Below are 23,059 nucleotides of genomic sequence, written 5' to 3'. Positions count from 1 at the left end.
CATTTTCTTGATAGTCTGGCCTGTGACTCTGTCCCCTGAATACTTCCGTTTCTGGCTACCACGACTCACCGATCTCAGTCGCTTCATCCCCGTCTAAATTGATGGGAAGTGGAAAAGGGGAGTGTCCTGCTGCATCAATACCAGATATACCACCTGTATTACTTCCACTGACTATTAGGATAGGTCTAACTACCCTATCCTGTGCTGAAGGTGTCTGAGCCCCTTGTTTCACAATAGTAGTAGGATATAAATTCCTACTCTGATTAGGTGCATCACCTCCAGTGCTAACAGCACTAGCAACACAACTATCCTCAATTTGTACAGATTGTTCATTAACTTTAGATGGTAAAAACATATCACTGGCATAAAAAAACTCATTAGCGTCATTACTACGACTAACAGATGAAAACACTACATTATTATTCACTTTAGCAATAGCAACACCACCAGCAATAGTATTGTCCTGTACATCAATCAAATGATGTGAACGTTGTCCAGTCTTAGGCCACATAAAGACATTCCCAGTATTGAAATCATTAATGTCCCTCAAAATCTTTACTTTCTTCTGGTAAGTAAGCTTGCATTCAAAAACCGCTATACTGTCAAGCAAGCTTTCAAGTAATGGATCAACAGTCCGTTCAGAAAAATGTTTATAAACAAATTCCTGCTTAACTTTTATGGAGTCCTTAAGACTATTCTCCTCAGGTCGAAAAAAGTCAATGAGGATTTCATATAATTTACGCTTACCTCCAAATTCAATTGTTGCCATCGAGTAAGCAGTTCTGGAAATTCTGAGCCTTGTGTGGGCATATTAAACACCTGCAAACCTCGGGGAACGTACAGTTTTGTACCTACCATAAATGTAGATGTCCGATAGATATGCAACTGCAGTCATAACATATGGGTTGTCCTGCCTCAGGCAGCCCTCGGTCGGACGAATTCCAAAGTCTGGGTCCGGCGTCAGCTGGTGTCGCCTCCTCTCCGACATCACCACGGCTGGAGTATAAAGGCATCGGCCGACGCCATCTTCTTCAGTGTTTCTTGCCCCAGATGCCAGGTGCCCTCCTAGGAAGGCTAAATTTGGTAAATGGATAAAAATAATCCCAAACATGCACAACAGTAATAAACCGATACACCATAGGAATACCCCCAGCTAATGGGAAAAGGGGTAGGGACCCAAAAAGAAGGATACAGAGGGGTAGGTGGGAGGGAAAACCCAACTGCAGTTGCATATCTATCGGACATCTACATTTATGGTAGGTACAAAACTGTACTATGTCCTTCAAGAATGCAACTGCAGTCATAACATATGGGTTGAATACCATAGCCAAGCTGGGGGTGGATGGAACTAAGATAAGGATGGTGTAGCTAAAATCCCCTGCAGGACTGCCGAAGCAAAGCCTGCTCGGGATCTGGAATATCAAGGGCAGGTTGTAGTGCTTGGTAAATGTATGCACGGAGCTCCATGTAGCAGCCTCTAAAATGTCCTTTGTTGCCACTCCTCTTAGGAAAGCTGTGGAAGTGGCCATAGCTCTGGTGGAATGTGGCCTAATATTGGCTGGCACACCTTTCCCATGGAAAGAATAGCAGAATCTGATGCAATGTCCAATCCATTTTGAAATTGTTTGTTTGGAGATTGCTTTTCCTTGCACTCCAGCAGCATAGGCTACAAACAGTTGGTCAGACTTTCTGGTGGCCTTAGTTCTGTCCAAGTAGTAACGTAGTTGTCTGTGTATGCCCAAAGTATGCAGCAGCTTTTCCCCCCTATTTTGAGGATTGGGGAAGAATGCAGGCAGGTGAATAGCTTGATTTAGAGACACCCTGGAAATAGCTTTGGGCATGAATGTAGGATTGGTTCTTAGAGAAACTCTGTCTTGATGAAAAATGAGGAAGGGAGGCACTGCCATGAGTGCCTGTATCTCCGAAACTCTTCTTGCAGATGTGACTGCCAATAAGAAGGCCGTCTTCCATGAAAGAAATTGCATTTCTGAACTTGCTGCTGGCTCAAATGGAGGAAGAGTTAATTTTTCCAACACATAATTGAGGTCCCATGCAGGTACTGGCTGTTTTCTGGGAGGTTTGATATTCTTTATTCCCCTTAGAAACTGTCTTAGCAAGGGATGAGAAAACACTGGAGGGTCACAGTTGTATTTTGCTGAGATTGCTGAGGCATGAATCTTTATTGAAGAGTCCGGCCACGGTGGTGCAGTGGTTAGCATTGTCGCCTCACAGCAAGAGGTTCTCTGGTTCGATTCTCGGCTGGGGTGCCTTCTGTGCGGAGTCTGCATGTCCTCCCTGTGGTCGCGTGGGCTCCGGCTCGGTTTCCATCCCACTCCAAAAGACATGCTGCAGGTGGATTGGACACTCTAAATTGGCCCTAGGTGTGCATGTGAGTGTGCCTTCTGTGGAAGGTTGGCGCCCGGGCTGGCAACTCGACACCGTAAAACTCCACTGCCAATTACTGTGCGGACAAGGTGATCCGCTGTGGCGACCCCTAACCGGGAAAAAGCCGAAAGAAGAAGAAGAAGAAGATGAAAGTCCAGTATGAAGTAGTTCTGCCAAGTATTCTAAAATCTGAGGTATACTCGGTAATGCTGTGTCCTGACCCCTGTTGGCATTCCAGATGCTGAATCTCTTTCATTTGGCTGAATAGGTTTTTCTTGTGGAAGGTCTGCGTGCTTCCAGCAAGATCTCTTGAACCGATTTTGATAGAGAGTTAGGTGGAGAAGTCATGTTAGTCTCCAGGCTGTCAGATGTAATGATTTCAGGTCTTGATGTACAGTCCTATAATTGTGTTGTGTTAGGAGCAGGGGCAATAGGGTCAGAGGCCATAGTTTGGTCCGAGTTATGGTCAATAGCAATGAGTACCAGTGTTGCCTTGGCCAGTCTGGAGCTATCAAAATACCTGTTGGTTGTTCTGCTTTGATCTTCAGTATCACCTTGGTCAGAGGCAGGGGAGGGAATGCATACATTTTTAGAGAATTCCAGCTGAAGGAGAGAGCATCCGTCTTCCAGGCTAGAGGATGGTGAGTCCTTGTGCAGAACCTTTTCAGGTGATGATTTAAGTGGGATGCAAAAAGATCTACATCCGGTCTTCCCCATGTCTTCGTCAGTTGAGAGAAAATGTGAGGATGCAACATCCATTCTTGTGGATCCATGAAAATTCTGCTCAGGTTGTCCGCCAGTACATTGTCCTTGCCTGGTACAAACTGGGATTGTAAATGTATCTTCAGGCTCAGGGATTTTTCCCAGAGAAGCATTGTTAGTCTGCAGAGGGGATAAGAATGAGTGCCTCCCTGCTTGTTTATGTACCACATGACAGTGGTGTTGTCTGTCCTTATCAGTAAATGTCCTTGTTGTAGTGATTTTTCGAAGGTCTCGATTGCATGTATCACTGCCAACATTTCCTTTTGGTTTATGTGCAGATGTCTTTCCTTTGGGGTCCATTGCCCCGGAATGCACCTGTCCTCCATGTGCGCCCCCCATCCATGGTCTGACGCGTCTGTTGTAATCATTTGGCCTGCTTGAGGTCTGTTGAAAGGCATGCCTTTGTTTTGCTGACTGGCTTGAGCCCACCATAAAAATTCTTTTTGCAGACATGGAATAAGTGGGATTATGTCCTCTAGGCTTTGGCTGTGTTGTGACCATAAGTTTTTTAAAATACCATTGCAGCTTTCTCATATGAAGTCTTGCCAAAGGTATCAAAAGGATGCAAGATGCCATGAACCCCAGGGCCTGCAGGATTTTCCTTGCAGTCAGCTGGGAGAGTTTTGCTAGGCCTTTGAAGTACTCTGGTAAATGCTGCTGTCTTTCCTCTGTGAGGTAGGCCATTTGGTTTTCTGTGTCCAGTTTGGCTCCTAAGAAGATAATCTGTTGGGATGGCAGTAGCTTTGACTTCTGAATGTTGACTGTGTATCCCAAGGCCTGCAGTAGATGCATGACATAGTCCAAATTTTCTTTTAAGGTTTGTTTGTTGTCTGCTTGTATGAGGCAGTCGTCCAAGTAGGGGTATATTTGAATCCCCTGCAGTCTGCAGTGTGCCACTACTGATGCCAGGCATTTTGTGAACACTCTGGGCGCAGTAGATAAGCCAAACGGCAATGCTGATAATTGATAATGCTCTGTCCCTGCAAGAAATCTGAGGTATCTTCTGCAGCTTTGTCTGATTGGGACATGCAGGTATGCCTCCTTGAGGTCCAGAGTGACCAGCCAAGACCCCTTGCCCAGCATGGGAAGGAGTTGCTGCAACGTCAGCATTTTGAATTTTGGCACTATGAGAAAAGTGTTTAGAAATGACAAGTCCAGTATGGGTCTCCATTTGTTTTCTTTTCTTGGAACAAGGAACAGCCTTGAATAAAATCCCTGGCCTTGCTCCTGAGGAGGAACCCTTTCTATTGCTTTTATACTTAACAGCTTGGAAACCGAGAGAATGCCTCTGTCGTTTGGCATGCCTTGTCTTATTGGTAATGTGTGGAAGTGGAATCTGTAACCTTTGTCTATCAAATCCAGAATCCAGTTGTCCTTGGTTAAGATATGCCAGTTTTGTGAGAATAAGGATAATTTTCCGCCCAAGGGTGCTTCTCTTTGAAACTTTGTAGGCGGAATAAAAATCAAGTCATTGTGATTGTCCTTGTGGTGCAGCTGAACTGTCTGCACCACTTCTTTGATTTGGAGGTTTCCATTGGCGTCCCCTGTAAGATCCTCGGTATTGTCCTCTACCTCGGGCACGTCTGCTTTTTCCCCTTTGAAACTTGTCTGAGCCGGGGAAGGACCAATTCTTTGAGGGCCAGTTTCTGCTGAATCTGGGTGGCTGAACCTGAAGGAAATCCTTGACTGTCTGTATTGACTTTGCTTTTTCCTCTATGGATTTCAATACATCTTGTGCATTAGCACCAAAAAGCTTCTGTTTTTCCAAAGGTGCATCAAGTAACTTTACTTTAACATGGTCAGGCAAAGACTGATCCTTTAACCAAGCATGTCTACGTATCACAGCCCCAGTCATAGCTGCCCTACATGAAGCTTCCAGTGCATCATAACCACACTGTAGAAAATGGTTATTAACCTGCTGAGTGCTATGTATATGATCCTGCAATGCCTTTTTGTTAATAGGCTCAGGAGAAGCTAACTTTTTCTGTAAATCATCCAGGAGAAAATCCTGGTACTGAAACATGTGAAAAAGGCAATTTAGTGACCTCATGGCCAGGGTAGTAGAAGTATATACTTTTTTACCCCATCTCTCCAGGGACCTTGCTTCCCTGTCTGCTGGCAGTGGGTTTTTGGCAGAGGAGGTAGCCACTCCCTTGGGGCCCTGTGAAATAGTTTCTAGATCCACAGAGTGGGCCTTAAACAGGTGCTTGTGAGTGTCAGGGACCCTATAATATCTGTCTGGCTTGATAGGAGCCGGAGGAAGAGAATCAGGGTTAGCACTGGAGTTAGAGAAAACATCATCCAAAACATCCATAACAGGTGGAATAGCTAAAGGCCTGTGCTGGGGAAGCTTGAGGAAGGTACAAAGCCTTTTCCTGGAGTCAGAGAATTCCTGACCCTGCCATTGAAAATGTTCCCTCATGGAATGCAGGACTTCACCAAAAGAGAAATCCTCTGGAGGGGAGGCAGAGGGAATTGATTCCTCAGCATCAGAGTCCTCGTAGGCCTGGAAGGATTCTTCTTGAGTATCAGAATGTTCAGAATACCCGGAGGATTCATCCGAGGAGAGGTCGTCCGCTTGCTCAGTTCTGGGCCTTTTCTCTGCAGGTGGCTGGGAACCCCTTTCCGGATGAGGCTGAGACCCCCTGATAAGGGAAATAAGATCAGCAGCCAGAGACATGATCTGCTTATCAGAAGAAGGGGCCTGGGCAGTAGGACTAGGATGGGCCTTGGCCTGGCTGGCGGCCTTAGCACGTGCAAAGGCCTTGATGGACATGGATACAGGAGGCCTAGCAGCCCTACGTGCAGGCGTAACCTTGTCCACAGAAATGGTGTCGGGTAGATCCAGAACTTCGGTTTCCGGAGGAAAATCAACAACCGGCACCGGAGAGATCTCCGAGACCAAAGGTTGTGTTAACGCTGTGTCGTCGGCCTGGAGCGGTATATTTACCACTTCCGAAGGGACTGGAGCACTAGCAGAGGGTTTGGGAGTAGCATCGGTAGTGGACGCGGGCCGAGGATGTCGGTCCCGGTCCTTGCGTTTTTTAGCAGATTGGGTAGTCGGTTGATCCGACGGCGTGATGTACGCAAAGGATTCACCAAAAAAGTCCTCGGCGAATTCTGCCCGGTGCCTGAGAGTGTGCTTATTGAAGCAAGCACAGGCAGCACAGGCTGAGACGTCGTGGTCTGGGCCCAGGCAAGGAAGGCAGAGAGAATGGAAGTCCTTATGAGGTATTTGTTTATCACAAGACAAACAATTATTAACTTTCTCAATTTGTTCTGACATCGGCTGAGGCAAGAATAAATGTTCCCCAACGGGGTACTTAGCTTTTAGATGACTTCGGTACTGAAAACACAGGAGCTGACCGACCGGCACTTGCGAACTGCTTCTGCTTCGGGCACCGCGCGGCAAGAAAGACTGAAGATGATGGCGTCGGCCGATGCCTTTATACTCCAGCTGCGGTGACGTCGGAGAGGAGGCGACACCAGCCGACGCCGGACCCAGACTTTAGAATTCGGCCGACCGAGGGCTGCCTGAGGCAGGACAACCCATATGTTATGACTGCAGTTGCATTCTTGAAGGACATCGATCTTCTCTAGGCACATCTCAAAATTATACCGCTGTGCCTGTAGTCTTTTTAGCTTAAGGAAATCATGCTCCAACTCCTCCATGCACTGTTGTAATCGCGCACGGTCTTCGGACGAACCGTTAGTGACGTCATCACCGGAGCACGTCTCATACTGAATGAGGAAGTTCTTATCTTTCGTAAGGTAATGTGTAAACCTCTCCTGCAGATTCATACGTGTGTCTCCTTGTTTACTGGGATCATAGTCCAATTCCACAATTTCATCACATTTCTCAGCCATGTTCCCATGGAGTACTAGGCAAAAAACTGTACAACAATAAGCAAGTACAAAAGTCCCCCACAGGATAAACGCCTCGCTACAGACCAAAATGATGAATAATAATCCAATGCAGATATTAGTAACGAGGCAACCAGGCTCTTCATAAAATCAACTGTCAATCCAGATATTTATTGGCAACATATAAATCAAGTAGGTAAGCGCTTTCGCTAAAGAGCTTCTTCAGACCATATAACCACATATAACATCCAACACTCCTTAAATAAACTTCTTCTTTCAGATTCATCAAATCACGAATGAGCATCAATTAGGTTAGTGACAGTACATAAAAGTCCATTAAAATTCATTTAAAAAACAATGGCCATCAAAGTACAGTATATACAAAGACAAAGGCACTAGAAACATTCAAAAAATTCAAAATTGATCATTAATGCAACAAACAATACATAAAAATACTCTAACAGGTTGTGTGGTTTCCCAGCTGTAACAAGTTCACTCGCCCGGATTTGGGTAGGGAATTTACTTTTAAGGTTGATGCCACCTGTGCCACCTCCAATGTAGTGTATTTAGCTGAGTGTGACCTCTGCCACTCTTTTTATGTGGGTAAGATGAACAGACCCCTTAAGAATAGAATAAGAGAACATATATATATATATATATATATATAACATCAGGTTCAAGTCAGAACACAATGCTTTATCCAAACATGTTGTTACAGCTGGGGAAACGCACAAATTCAGATTTAGGGTCTTAGAGGTTATTTACCCGCAAATTAGAGAAGGCAATATCAGGAATTACACTGAAAGCAGAGAGGCACATTGGATTATTCTCCTTAGAGCCGATAGGGGCTCAGGTCTAAATGAAAGAGCATCTATTAAGCCAATGCTCAAAAATAGGAGGGTTAAGAAATTAAATTCTTATTTATTTTGTGACAACCTCTCTGTTAGAGTATTTTTATGTATTGTTTGTTGCATTAATGATCAATTTTGAATTTTTTGAATGTTTCTAATGCCTTTGTCTTTGTATATACTGTATTTTGATGGCCATTATTTTTTAACTGAATTTTAATGGACTTTTATGTACTGTCACTTTAATCTAATTGATGCTCATTCGTGATTTGATGAATTTGAAAGAAGAAGTTTATTTAAGGAGTGTTGGATGTTATATGTGGTTATATGGTCTGAAGAATCTCTTTAGCGAAAGCGCTTACCTACTTGATTTATATGTTGCCATTAAATATCTGGATTGACAGTTGATTTTATGAAGAGCCTGGTTGCCTCGTTACTAATATCTGCATTGGATTATTATTCATCATTTTGGTCTGTAGCGAGGCGTTTATCCTGTGGAGGACTTTTGCACTTGCTTATTGTTATATTGTTTACTATTTGCTTTAGATGTGGGTGAAACACCAAGCATGCACATTGGTGCATCTCTTCAGCATTTATAGTGACACTGCTTCTCCCCCTGTGTCCCAAACCCAAAGAAACCACGCTAAGACAGTTTCTCCTGGCTTTGCTTATAAATTTGGATTACATTTAAAAATTCAGCTTGGGTATAACTCCGCACCTCAACCCATTGTTGTGGCGGCCCCCCAGTCCACTGTCCCTTTTTCTCAATAACTGGAGGTTACTCCACTGATGGGGAATTTATGGTTTCAAAATTACTATCACCCTCATCAGTTGAGGGGAGATCACCTTCCCACTTCTCGGGGTCATACTCTGCCTTACACAGCAAAGCACGAACCTGGGGCCTTGAGGGCGGATGGCGTAATTTTTTCCCATTTCGTTGTCTACGCTGTTGAATTATTCGAGTAGCTAGAGCCACTGAATTAGATTTCCAGTGTTCAGCTTCCTTTCCTACTTTAACAAGTGCCATATCTGCCTTCTCCAAGGCATCTTTATCCAATCTGTGGGTATGCGTGTCTTCTTTACATTGCTCTTCTAACTCTAGGACTTTTTTTTAGTTTCTTTATGTCTCTAACTCCTGAATTGCCTCAAAGAACAGCCATCCGGCCGCTCCCACCCCTTCCTTCACCTTTTTCCCCTTATCATCTAATTTTAGCTCCGATAAAGCCCTAGCTAGACTGTCTGGGTCTGCCTTAGGTGTTTCTTGCAAAAGTTTTGGGGAAGGAGGGGGTGAAATTTGACTTAATACCTTAGCAAGAGGATCCCATTTCCCAAACAATGCCGGCATCATAGTACCAACGCCCACCTTATTTGGGATCTTTGACACAAAATCCTTGCCTATGCCTATATGTTTTAAAGGAAAAAACATTGGTTGTTGTTGTGACATTTCCACTGCAAACCTCAGACCCTACTCGCTGTGCCAAATATGACTTAGTCCGTTACTTTAAAGTCTGAGGTTAATACAGAATTTAGAAATGACACAAAACACCAAGGCTTAATTTATTAAGCAAAAACTTACAAAATAAACAGAAATAACTACTAAATCATGTACTTACAAGCAAATGCATAAACAAAATCATCTTTGCCACTGATAAGGAGACTTCAATCCTATTCATTGCAGTTATCTGTTCAGTCAAGGCAGGGCCGATGCTGTGATCGAATCCGGATGATGATGATTTCCATTTTAGCCTTTGAGCTTTTTATAGTCTTGAACAAACAACAAGGTCAATAGGTTCACAAGCTCATCATGAGCTGAAGAATTATTTTAGAAAATTACAGATCATTTCCTAAGTTGTAAACAAGTCTCGTAATGTCTGGTCTTATGCCTTACTCCCCTTTTCTAAAGAACAGTTAGCCCACAAACTTGTGATATAGCTCCTCATTGAAATCCCCCATATTCTGGTAAACATCTTTTAAGCTGATGAGCAACTTACAGGTCAATAAGAGTTCAGTTATACCATTAATCAGTGAGCAAGGCCTGCTCTTAAGCATACTGTTACAGTATTTAGCAGCATACAGTATTACAGCAGCATATCAGATTAAGCAATAATTAAACATACACAGTGGTATGTGGCTCGAGGCATAACAAAAACCAGGTAGACTGTGTGGATCCGTCACAGGGCGGGATAGGAAAGTGTGCGATAGTGATGGACCTTAGAGTTAGGGTTTGGGTTAAGGTAAGTGGATAGATAATAGTGCATGTACAGTTTAGTGTAGGGTTAGAGGTAGGATTTTAAGTGTTTGTGTGTGGATTGCTGTTTTTTTGGTGTGCTTGTGTTGTGTGTGTTTCTTGGAACAGCGATTTTTTTCCCTGGGAAAAAAATCACTCTAAGACTTTGATGTTTTTGTACTTTATGGTTAGAGGTTTGAACATATGGTGTTCGAACTTCAGCTATTTCGGTGAACTGATATTGACCCTAGTCATTCTTACTCTTGATAACCATGCTGATGGGAATGTCTAAAGTATGTTTACAGCTATGACCAAAATTTAACACAGTACAGAAAAAAAATCATAAATTGATGTTCAAGGTACTAGAAAAACTAGTAAATACGTCAAAATACAAAGACGTCCCAATACACTGGGGGTGGGTGTACTACAATAAGCAGATCTGGAAGCACATTATCAAACAATGCAGGAACGGCATTAACAAAAAAAAGTCATAATATAAACCATATAATAATCACTCTAAGTTAAAACTTCTAATTACATGAAACCAAACATGGCAGATTCAAGCAGCACCTTGGTGTAAATCAATGAAGCCCTGATCATAACCAAGGCTACAAGGTACCGACTAGCGACTCAGTAGCTGCACTGGGATTGAGTAGCTAATATTGGCTTGCTCACTGGGGGTATGTTTCTCAATCCAATGCAACAGACACCTGGCAGAGGCAAAGTGGAAAAAGCATGAAGCATATCAGCCAAGATATGCACTCAGCTCTACCAAGCACTACACAGAACTGTAGTCTAATCTGAAAAAAGTGTGGAAGTACATATGTAACACTAGGCTGGTAATGCAGAACTCACTTCATCAGCAAGTGCATTAAGCCACCAGTGACACTAGTTAGGAACCAAATATACATGAATCTGCCAGGATGACAGCTTGCCCGTTAGACAGCACTTGTCCCCATCAGCAACCGGTTAAGGGACAGGACAAAAAAAGTCTGACTGGCTGATGGAATTTGTTTTAATGGTCAGCAGAGACTCTAGAAAAGACACTAAAAAAACAGTACAGTTTACCATAAAAGTAGATGTCCTCCTCTTCTTTGTTCTAGTATTCTTACATAAGAGATCTCCTGCCAAGGGTAGCCACATATCCAGCCAGTATACCAAAACCTTTAGCATTTACAAGCACCATACACCACACACATGCGCCCTGTGCAAGACAAAGGGCATGAAGCTGACATACAGATGTACACACTTCAGAAACGAAAAACCCCAGAAGGAACAGAATGTTCCCAAGGACCAGGAGGAACACGTGCATCCAGAAGGAGAGAAGGAGAAAAGAAACAGGAACCCCCCGGCCAGGAGGGCAAGGTCAGCAGGTTAGAGCAGAGGGGACTGAAGGGATGCAGCGAATACTGCAACAGTAAAAAGAAGGGCATCTACTTTTATGGTTAGATTTTACACAACTGTACTATGCCCTTCCACATCACTGTTGCAGTATTCCTTATGTAAGAGAGAGTACAAAATCTCAACAGAAAACCTGGGATGAGGATGGCGCTGCAGACCCCTCAAGAAACCCATGCAGGATAGCATTGGCAAAGCCAGCTGTAGCCTTGGAAATAACATCAAATTTATAATGCTTAGTGAAAGTATGAACATAAGATCAATTAGGAGCCTCAAGGATGAAATTGGTACCCAAGTCCTTTTAAAAAGCAACAGAGGTAGCAAAAACTCTGGTAGACTGAGCCCACACTGAAAAGGAAATACATTTGACATGAAAAGAAAAACAAAAAGAGATGGCTTTAGAAATCCAGGAAGAAAGGTTATGCTTAGAAACAGCTAAACCCAAAGACCTAGGATGAAAAGAAACAAAATGCTGCTCTGATGTGTGAATAACTTTAGTTTTATCCAAATAATATCTGAGCTGTCTATAGAAGTCCAAGGTATGAAGAACCTGCTCACTAGTAGACTGCAGAGAAGGCTAAAAGGAAAGCAAATGAATAAATCAATTAAGGGACAACTCATTGACCACCTTAGACATACAAGTATTGTGTAAAATCTTACCATAACTTTAGATGTCCTTCTCTTCTATATGCTGCTGTATCCATAACATAAGGGAGTCTGCCTCTAGTCGACTCACATATGTCCAGCCATTTCACAAAAGATAGATACTACTGCGAAGGTGCTTGTGACGTCCAGCGTCTCTCGGTGGACGGTCATAAACAGATGGGTCCAAAACGGATGTCAGCATGCATCTACCTCAGAACTGTATGCAAACAGTACATGGGGACTCGGAAGTCAGGCAAGTGTCAGGGGGAAGTCAGGGTGGGAAACTATACAGCAGCATATAGAAGAGGACATCTAAAGTTATGGTAAGATTTTACACAACAATTCTATGTCCTTCTATTCATATGCTGTTTTATCCATAACATAAGGGAGAGTGCAAAAGCTCCTGTTATTAAGAACTGGGGGAGGAACAGAAGCATTTTCCACAAAGCCATGAAGGATGGCTCTGGCAAAACTTGCTCTGGCCCTAGAAATGATGTCCAAGTTATAGTGTTTGGTGAAGGTATGGACAGAAGACCATGTAGCTGCTTCTAAAATGACAGCTGTGTCCAAACTCTTAAAGAAAGCACCAGAGGAGGACACTGCCCTAGTAGAATGTGCCTTTACTGGGAAGGGAAGCCTTCTGCCATGGGCTGTATAGCAAAAGGAGATGGTTTTAGAGATCCAAGAAGATATGGTTTGCTTGGAAACAGGGTGTCCCAGGGCTTTTGGATGCAGGAGACAAACAGCTTGTCCAATTTACGGATAGATTTGGTCTTGGCCAAATAGTATCAGAGTTGTCTATTTACATCCAAGGAGTGAAGGATCCTTTTAGCAGGATTTTGAGGTGAAAGGAAGAAGGCTGGAAGGTTGATGGCCTGATTCAAGGAAAGTTCATTAACAACTTTGGGCATGAAGGATGGGCTAGTATATAAACAAACCCTGACCTTATGGAAAACTGTAAAAGGATGGGAGGCCATGAGGGCTTGCAGTTCAGTAACCCTTCTGGCTGAAGTAGTAGCCACCAAGAGTATAGTTTTCCATGTACAGTATAGGAGAGAACAGTCCTTGGCTGGCTCAAAGGGTGATAGTGTAAACTTTTCCAGAAAAAAAATTTAGATCCCAAGGAGGAATGGGCTTCCTTGGAGGTCTAAGGTCCAGAACTCCCTTCATAAATAGCTTAACTTCTAGCCTAGAAGCCAGCGGTGGGGTGAGTGGAAGGCATGCTGAGATGGCAGGTAAGTGGGTCTTAACTGAAGGATAACACAATCCAGAGTTCATCAATTCACACAGATAAGACAAAACCACTGGAGGTTCTACTGCCAGTGGTTGTAAATTTTGTTTCAGGCACCAACAGAAAACCTCTTCCACTTGGATAGATATGATTTTCTGGTAGCTGGTTTTCTGGCCTCCTGCAGAACCTGAAGTATGTCCTCTGTGTGTAGGTGTCTGAAGGGAATCAATGCCCTATCACCCACAATGTAAGGTTCAGTGTGGACACTTTGGGGTGTATGAGCATTCCCTTCTCCTGTGTGAGCATGTCCATCCCGTGGTGATTGCCCTTGGCTAGATGATGTAATGGGGGAACAAATGCTGCCTTGGCCAATAGGAAGTCACCAACAAGATTTGTGGTTCTCTCTGAATCTTCAGCAGAACATTGTGTATGAGTGGAAAGGGGGGAATGCATAAGCGTACATCGCTTCCACCCCTCCATGCTTCAGGATATGGTACCCTGGAGCAGAAGGTTGGAAGATGTCTGTTCATGGGTGAGGCAAAGAGATCCACATCCGGAATACCCCATCGATGGACCAGGTCCAGGAACACATCCCTGTTTAGCATCCATTTGTGTGATTGAGTCATGGTTCTGCTTAGAGTATCTTCCATCACATTCTTTGCTGATGCTAAAGGTATGCAGATGGCTAGGATGTTGACTCATTTCTCTAGGGATATTTCCCATGCCTGGAGAGCCAACCTGCACAGGAGGTAGGACCTTGTCCTCCTTGTTTGCTGATGTACCACAGCACAATGGTATTGTCTGTGTACCACCTCAGCATGCCTGGCAGGAGACAATCCTTGAAAAATTGTAGGGCTAATATCAAGGCTGTCATCTCCTTGATATTGATGTGCTCCCTGTGTTGGGTCAGGGTCCACGAGTTTCTCACTTTCCATTCTTCCAAGGTTGCTCCCCAACCTGTGTTCGAAGCATCTGTGAACAGATCCTGACTGGGGGGCAGGGGTTGTAGGGGTAGGCCTGGGTTGGCCTTTATCTGGGCTATCCACCAATTCAATTCCCTGGAAAGGCATGGAACCATGAACTCCAGGGGATGCAGGTATGGTTTCCTGACTGTTCTCAAGTACCACTGGAATTTCCTCATGTGAAGCTTTGCAAGGGGTACCATGGGGATGGTGGAGGCCATGAATCCCAGGAGCCCGAGAAACTCCCTAGCCTACAGGGCTTTGAGAGGAAGTATCCCCTTGAAATAAGAAGTGAGTGACAAAATCTTGTCTGGAGGAAGACAGGCCATCATTTTTTTCTGTTAGGATCCTGCATCCCAAGAACACATGATCCTATGAGGGTATCGGGGATGACTTTCGGAGGTTTATGGTGAATCCCAGAGTTTTCAAGAGGGAAATAGTGAAGTTTAGGTGTTGTAAGACCAGTTGAACTGATGGGGCCTGGATCAGCATATCATCCCGCCAGGGAAAGGTCCATTATAGGATTCCATGTGCCTTCCTTCCTGGAAACCAGAAACATTCAGAATATGGAAACCAGAAACATTCAGAATAACCCCCCCTCCCTTCCTGGGCAGGAGTCCTGGCTTGAATGGTACCCTGGTTCAAGAGAGAATGAAGCACCTCAGAGGACAGGAAGCCGTTCCTGAGGAAGTTCAGGGATGCCCAGAAATGGAGGAAGAGATTTCCAAACCATGAAATACTTCTGGCAGATAATGGACAGAGTCCAAAAGTCTGTTGTGATCCTTTACCAATTTGGAAGGGACAGGGAAAGACAAAGGGACAAGGAAACCTGGCTGAGGGAAAATGCAAATTGTCTGACAGAACCTGGCCTGTCCTGAAAAGAAGACTTCTGGGAAACAGTTGTCTGTATAGATTTAGCAGGGGATACACATTTTGAAACCCTTTTATCTTTAGGTGGAGGGCGAGACCGCATGTGAACAAAAGCACATTTGGAAGGGTAATTCCTCTAAAACTTTGAAACAGGAGAAACAAAATATGTTTCAACTTCTACAAGGCTTTGTCCTTATCCTGGAGAGATTTAAAAAGGTCAGCAGCAGCAGAACCAAAAAGACTTTTATTATCAAAAGGAGTATCCAACAATTTGGCCTTAATATCACCAGGTAAAGCCTGAAGATGAAGCTAAGAGTAGCACCTCATAACAGAAACAAATGCAGCAGCCCTAGAAGAGGCATCAGCTGCATCATAACTGCATTTAATAGAGTGGAAGGCAACTTGAGAGGTAGACCCCAACAAGGAAGGGTGGCAAGCCTTACCCATACAAGTCTGCAAGTCTGGTAATTAATAGCCCTACAAAACAAGTGGCAGTGTTCCTTTCTAATATGCCTCTCCATGGCCCTACTATCTTTATCTGAAGGAAGCAGCTTAGTAGAAGGCAACACCTTGAAGGGTTGTCAAAGGAGACGACACCACGGAAGGATCAACAGAAGGGCATTTATACAGACATTTACAGTCATCAGGCACCTTTGTAAGATCTGGCTGCTTTTTTAGAAGCTGGGGGCTGAGAATCAGGTGCTACAGAAGCTGCTATAAAAGTATCCAGGAGAGCAGCCAAAACTGGACGAGCAGCAAAAGGTTTGGGAGACTACTTGGAGAAGCCCATAATACCCCTTCTGGATATCAGAAACCTGACAACAATCCTACTTAAAGAATGCCATCATATAGGAAATAGTGTCTCCAAAGGAGAGTTCCTCTAAAGGGGAATCTGGACTCTAACAGAATCTACTTCCTCTGAGCCACAGTTCAAAGGGGAAGGGAAGGAATCAGAGAAGAGTAGGCTAACAACTCTTCTCCTGAATCCTGATCCTCAGAGGAATCCTGCTCCTTAGGTCTTTTAAGAGGAGCAGAAGACTAGTAAGTGACAGGCACAGAGACCCCATGAGAAGGTTTTATAACCATAAAAGCATTAAACAATCACCAAGTAAAACCCTGCCAGTCTCGTTGGGGGATCCTTAACTGCAGGTGGAAGTTTTTTTTTTTTTTGCAGGACATCCACACAAAAAAATCCTGGGATGGTTGGACCCTTGTTGAAACTCAATAAGCATAGTTGGGATCTCCTTCCTCACAAAATCTGTGGAATTCCCATTGGTCCCTCAAATATAATCAGTTGTGATTCCCCCTCAACATCTGAAGCACATGCTTTAGAAAGATTCAAGAGGACATGTGAAAAGTTGGATCTATGCAAGCCTCTAACAGGGTTGTGGCAGAGGAATCCATAGCAATGACTGGACAATCATCTGGGCTTTCACCAGCCTTGAGCGAGACATCCGGGGAGGCTGAATAGCAGCCATATCAGACCTGAGTTTTCTGGCCTTTTTCTTGGATGATGGCTGACACTCAGGATGGAAAGACTCCGCCATAGTGCCCTGAGCCAACAGCTAAAGATGATGGTTTTCAAGGTAAACTGACAAGGAGGGAAGGTGGCTACATAAGGTCTTAGGAACAAATGCTTGTCGCACAGAACACTGCCTATGGTCGTGGGGAACCACCCAGACAGTGGTCATGACTATCTTTATGGGGAAACTGCCTCACACACCGACATTTTCCCTTTCTGGATGACATGAAACCAACAACAGTAAAAAATAAAAGAGCATGATAAGAAAGAACTCCAATGGGGCTGTGACGCACCACCAGTGGACCAGTAATCAAGAAGCCTCAATCCTCACCACTGGCAAAAGTAGGGAACGTTCAGTGGGAGGATGACAGGTGCACACACAGTATTTCCAGATGCAGCTCTCTGCATCAAATTTAATTTGCCTTAAGAGCACACAAAGACCACAGTCAGTCTGGGACTGGTTTCTCCCTTTTTCTCCAGATTCCCAAAAAAACTTCCCAATGGCACAACTACAGAGTTGAGATCTCAACTGAGTGACCAAGACAAGACCTACCAGCACCCTCTCTGTCCAACCAGTGCTTTACGTCCTTGCCCAAGTAGCTCACACACACACACACACACACACACACACACACACACACACACACACACACACACACACACACACACCTGGGAGAGGCTGGCACAGCTAGCTATGCCCCCTTCTGCCCAGACAACAAGGTAATTTCTACTGACACCAGTTACTCCTTATCAGTTACTTTAAGGCCCTTAACAAAAGGTGTCCAATTTTACTGTGTAATATTAATACTAATACAGATGGTAGTTTGATCAGAAGCAAGGCTATTAGGAGTAGTCCACACAGTGTCACCAAATAAATATGCAAGTACTCTCAAAACTTAAATATCTCTACACAGATCAGCCACAATTAAAGGTTTAAATATATTTAATAATAAATAATAAAAGAACAAGAAACTACTCCATATATATTCACAGTGACAACAGAGTTCAAAGCCACAGGGAATATTTAAACCAACAATGAATGACAGTCTCAAATAAATAAACAAAAATATCTAAACTAAGCTTCACTATATTCCTGACTGCATCTAAGAGAATTACTATACCCTAGTTAACTTACTTAATTAGAGAAAGGCAGATGTGTGGTGAATGGTTCTTGTCAGGTCTAAGACAGAATGCTCTCTCTCTAAGAGACTTCTCAAATTAATTTCTGACATATTACTGCTGGGATAGCTTGCAGAATGGCAACATTTCTTGTCATTTGACTGTAGTTCCCAGATGAAATCCCCCACTGCTAGAAGCTAGCAGTATTTAGCATCTACCTGTGAAAATACATAGACGTCAGATCTTTGGAAGATGCTGGAAGTCATAAAACAATTACATTCCACCACATTTCAAGACTAGCAATTATTTCACCCTAAAGACAATACAGAGAGCTCCCTAGTACAGACATTGTATCTCTTGTTGCACTGAAAACTGAAAGATGCCATATTTTATCACTTAGCCATAAAGTAATTTAATTTCAGCTATTTTTCCTGAAGTTAACCTCCTGTATTCCAGTTTCCACTGTTAAAATATATTTAAACAGTTACAATAGTGCATGTACATTTCTGTTATCTTCCAGTAGAGTACACTGTGACTACATTTCAAACAACACTCTGCAAATACCCTTTTCAACACATGCATCTGTACAAGCAGTTTGATATACACATGAGATACAGTTATAATACTGCTGCAACACAAGCATCTTATATAAATCATTGTTATATTCACCAATGACATACAATTCCAGCTAGCTGGACTGGCAGTATCTCCTTTTGTCACAGGGGCACTTAACTGAAGAAGTTCAATAGCCAGCACAGAAGGTGTACAGACCAACATTCAATGATGGTGTTTGGACTGGTGGCAAAGAGGTTTTGAAGTGCGTACATTCGTACATCACCTTTATGCCTTACACCTTGCATGGGGAGCATACATGTGAGGTAAGGCACCTATAAATTCTAAAGGCTTTGGTATACTGGTCAGACACTGGGCTATCCTTGGCAGGAGATCCCTCACGTAAGGAACACTGCAGCAGTGATACAGAAGGACTTCTAGGCAGACTCAAAATGCATTTTTTTATTGCAGCAGGTAATCATAATGGCAGCATAACTGTACTTGGATTACAGTTGTATAAAGCTAGCCAAATCACACACAGATGGTAGCCACTATTCCTAAGTAAGATGCAACAAAAAGAAAAAGCTGACAGGATTTTGAACTCTCAAAAAATAGTGCTATCACCTAGTACTCCTAAACATATCATATTGGCGTCACACACAGGGTTTACATCATTACTGGGGCTAGTGATAAGGTACTATCCTTGTGGTCACACTACATGAAGTTAGACATTTTATGACTTACCTGGGCTCCTCTGAAGGCCTCTCTACAATTCACAATTCAGGGCAAGCCCAAACGATATACAGACCAGTGTGTAAATCTATTCTAATGTATGCCTTTGCATTATCATTTAACTACATATTCTCTGTGCTGAGCCTGAAAATGGTACATCCTGATCTGTGCTCTACCCCAGTCAACAAATCAATTAATTAATAAACAAACAAACAAATAAATAAATACAAGACAGTAGCAATTATTCAAAACTTCAATACATTACACTAGTAGGTAAAAGAAACAATTCACAAATAAAAGCTTACCCAGTCAAACAATGGAAAATAAGTTCAGATAAGAAAATATACTTGCCTTATTTCATTTCTTTTTCCTTTCTTGATTTTTTCTTGCTGTTATTAGATGTAACCAGCTTTTCACGTAAAGAAGCACTGACATCATCATCTTTATTCCCTCTTCTTACATGCCTTCTGGCATCTTCAAGTGAAATGGTGTTGTATCACATTTCTAAGAATTAGGATACAAAAATACAGACATTTTAGTCAAAATAAAACATTTGAACACAGTTATGTGGTACATAAAATTTACTGGAAAGAATATTTGCTTACACAAAAGTTCAGTATTTACTATGATAGCAGATCTGGATGAGCAGGTCCACCCTTTTCAACTGCAACACTAAAAGTTCTACTATCTCATCTCATTTTACCCACAGTACTCTAAAACAGATCTTTCTTTCCAGATTCCAGTTATGCTATCCAAAAATGGTATACAAAGCAGAAATAATGACCTCTGTACAATATCAGCAAGAGGGCAGGGGGAAGGTGGGTGGGTACCTTGACAAGAATGCACATGTTTCCGCAGCGCTATCATTATGGTAAGTATATCATTTTTATATGTGGTCATGAGGAAGTCTACCCTCTACAATAGCAAGAAACAGTTCCATACTTATCCTCCTGAGCGGTCTCCCTCATAGGGAACACACCTCTAATCACAGTGTTTCTACAGAAAGACCCATATCTAGATATCACATCCATCTTGAAGTGTCTTGTGAAAGTATTCAGAAAAGCCCAAGCTGCTGCTGCACAACAGGATATGCTGCAGAAAAAGGCATGCAGTTTAGTCACAGTCCTAGATGTGTATGTCCTAATGAAAGAGGGGGCAACATTTTATTGTATTTTTATTAACAAAATTTTATGCAGACAGCCATTTTGCTAATGTCACTTGGCCATCAAGTTTTTTTTTTAATTGGAGAAAGAGGCAAACGGAGTTTTTTTTTTAAATTACTTGGTTCCATCCATGAACATCATGAGCTATCTTTGGACGTCCATGCAATGTATCAAATACTGAACTCTGTTTGAACAGTTAGGAAAAAGAGTGCAAGCATGTGGACTGACTGACTGATATTTGTCTGGGTGGTGCTGTTATGCATAAATGAAGGATGGATGTGTAAGGAAACTCTGTACTTGTGAAATATGAGGCCAGAAGGATAAACCAATAATGTTTGCAGATCTGAAACTCAACTAGTTGAATAGCTGCAAGGCACAGCAAACCTCAAGGAAAGGATTTTAAATACTGTAATTAAAGCCGATTCAAAAGGAGGAAGCATGACTTTTTTTTAAGAGCAAAGTATAAATTCTACTGTACTGTAGTAGCCTTAGATATCCGGTTTGTATCCTGCTAAGAATATAAACAGCCACCAACTTCCAAAGCTTCAGTATACCTTCTATGTTCCCAAACAGTTATTCAATTCCAACTGAGATGACTAAAAAGGCAGGTTTGGGAATGATGTCCATCAGAGATTTCATGCCAGTAGTGAGGAGGCCCTGAGAAGAACAATGCTAGAAAAATATGGGTTCTGACCCTAGCAACAAAACACACAAAAATAAGGGAGATGGAAAGGAGGAGGAGAGGCTACTACAGCAGTGATCATTTGGGCATTTATTATTATAAGTTTATACAACTGTACAATTTTCATCATTAGGTTCACTGCTGTAGTAGCCTTAGCTATATGGGTTTACTACCATGCCTTAGACTGACTAGGACAAGGAAGAATGAGGATTCAGGAGCCCCCGGGAAATGGCCCTAACAAAGCCTGTACTACACCTTGAGAAGAAATCTAGTTTATGTTGCTTTGTAAAGGTATGTAAAGAGGACCAGGTTGCTATTTCTAAAATAGTTCAAGAATCAAACCCTTTCCAAAAAGTCACAGATGAAGCCAAGGCATAGCAGAATGAGCCTTGACCCTGCCTGTGAGTATCTTGTTGCAGTGGGTATAACAATGGGTAACTGCACGTGACAACCACTTGGAAATAGCCTGTTTTAACACAGGCTGCTCTTTTTTTTCCTTACCTTCACAAGAAATGAACACATTAAAGTTTCTGAAAGATTTTGTTCTGCCAAAATGGAGCAGTCTGTGGGCAAAGTATGCAGTGTCCTTTCTCCCTTATTTTTAGGTTCTCAAAAGAAGAGAGAGATGAACAGCATGGTTCAAAAAATAACTGGATATCACTTTAGGCATAAAAGGATTACTTCTTAAGGAAACCCTGTCCTTCTGGAAAATGAAATAATATTTACTCACCGCAAGAGCTTGCAACTCATACTCTTCTTGCAGAGGACAGAACAATGAGTAATACAGTTTTCCATGTTAAGAACCTCAAGCCAGCCTGATGAGTTAGTTCAACAGGATCAAGACTTAGTTTTCCCTAAATAAAACAGTTAAGACTCCAAGGAGGAGCCACTCGTTTCTAGGAGGTGTTGTACATAACACCCCATTCAAAAATATTTTCACGTGAGACTGCATTGATAAAGGGGTGGGGGAAATCAATGGGTACGCATGCTGAATGGATGACAAATGAACCTTGATGGAGGAGTAAAACAGGCCATAGGACAGTAACTCACACAAATAATGTAGAACCAGAGAAACACTAGCCTTGAATGGGTATAGGTTCCTTTATTGGCAACAGCTAGAAAATTATTTTCCATTCATCCAAAACTCCTTTTTTTCCACATTTTGCACATGGGGTCAGGACAATCATCTTGAGCCAATGTCACACTAGTATATGATTTTTTTAAGTAGTAGATCTACCTACCTCCTTTAATACCTGCTGGACGTCTTCAGAAAAAGGATGTCTAAAAGGCATTAAGATTCTATCATCTAAGCAATCAGCTGTAGTTGTATGGGGGTTGGAATGCAAAACCCTTAGTCTTGTATGAGTAGGTCCAGTCTGTGAGGAAGCTTATGGAAACTGCCACAGGACATTTCAAAAAGAAGGAACTACTGTTGTCTGGGCCAGAAAGGAGTCCCACAGTGATCTCTGGAGAGTCCTTCTGAATCCTCAGAATGACCCTAGATTTTGGTGGAAAGGGTGAAAAAGTGTACAGAAACATAAAGCACCTGTCTTCCAGACCTTCTTGCATGGAGTCCTGCAGCAGAATTTTGTCACTTAATTGTGAGTGGAGGAGAAAAGATCTACTTGAGGCGTTCCCCATAGATGGATCAATTCCAGGGAGACCCCCTGATTAAATTTCCATTTGTGAGGGTCTGTACGTGTCCAGTTCAGCTTGTCTGACACACAGTTTTGCTATAAGAGTATACAAGATGCCTGAAAATGGAGATGGTGTTAAAAAGATATATCCCAGGCTACTATGCCTAGTGTGCACTGAGGGTAAGATTTGGTTCCTCCCCATTTATGTATCACATTTCTGTAGTATTGTCTATAAACACATGTAGAGGCCACAGGGACCATATATGATTGAGAGAGTTAACAGCATTTATAAGTGTCAATATCTCTTATGCTTATGTGCTTTGGTCTGTCGTTTCTGTTCCACAGACCCTGCACTTTTAGTCCCATAGACACTACTACTCATGAAGAAGAAAGTATTCTAAGAACATAGCAAACCTGGGAATGGAGGAAGGAGATAGCAATATGAGAAGGAGATTATGAA

The 23,059-nt window shown here is 42.7% G+C and overlaps 1 long non-coding RNA gene across 1 annotated transcript in view; it reads right to left on the bottom strand.

Annotated features, from left to right (window-relative positions):
* Positions 1-19,473: 19,473 nt before the first annotated feature.
* LOC122801595 overlaps positions 19,474-23,059 on the bottom strand; it is a 417,377-nt gene continuing 413,791 nt past the window's right edge. The window contains exon 3 of the long non-coding RNA XR_006364764.1: positions 19,474-19,621. This is a non-coding gene — a long non-coding RNA (uncharacterized LOC122801595). The remainder of the gene's footprint in view (positions 19,622-23,059) is intronic.

This window comes from Protopterus annectens, chromosome 5.part0 (genome assembly GCF_019279795.1).
Source record: "Protopterus annectens isolate FY-2018-M chromosome 5.part0, PAN1.0, whole genome shotgun sequence".
Classification (NCBI taxonomy): domain Eukaryota; kingdom Metazoa; phylum Chordata; order Ceratodontiformes; family Protopteridae; genus Protopterus; species Protopterus annectens.
This window is presented reverse-complemented; position numbering and strand designations above follow the sequence as displayed.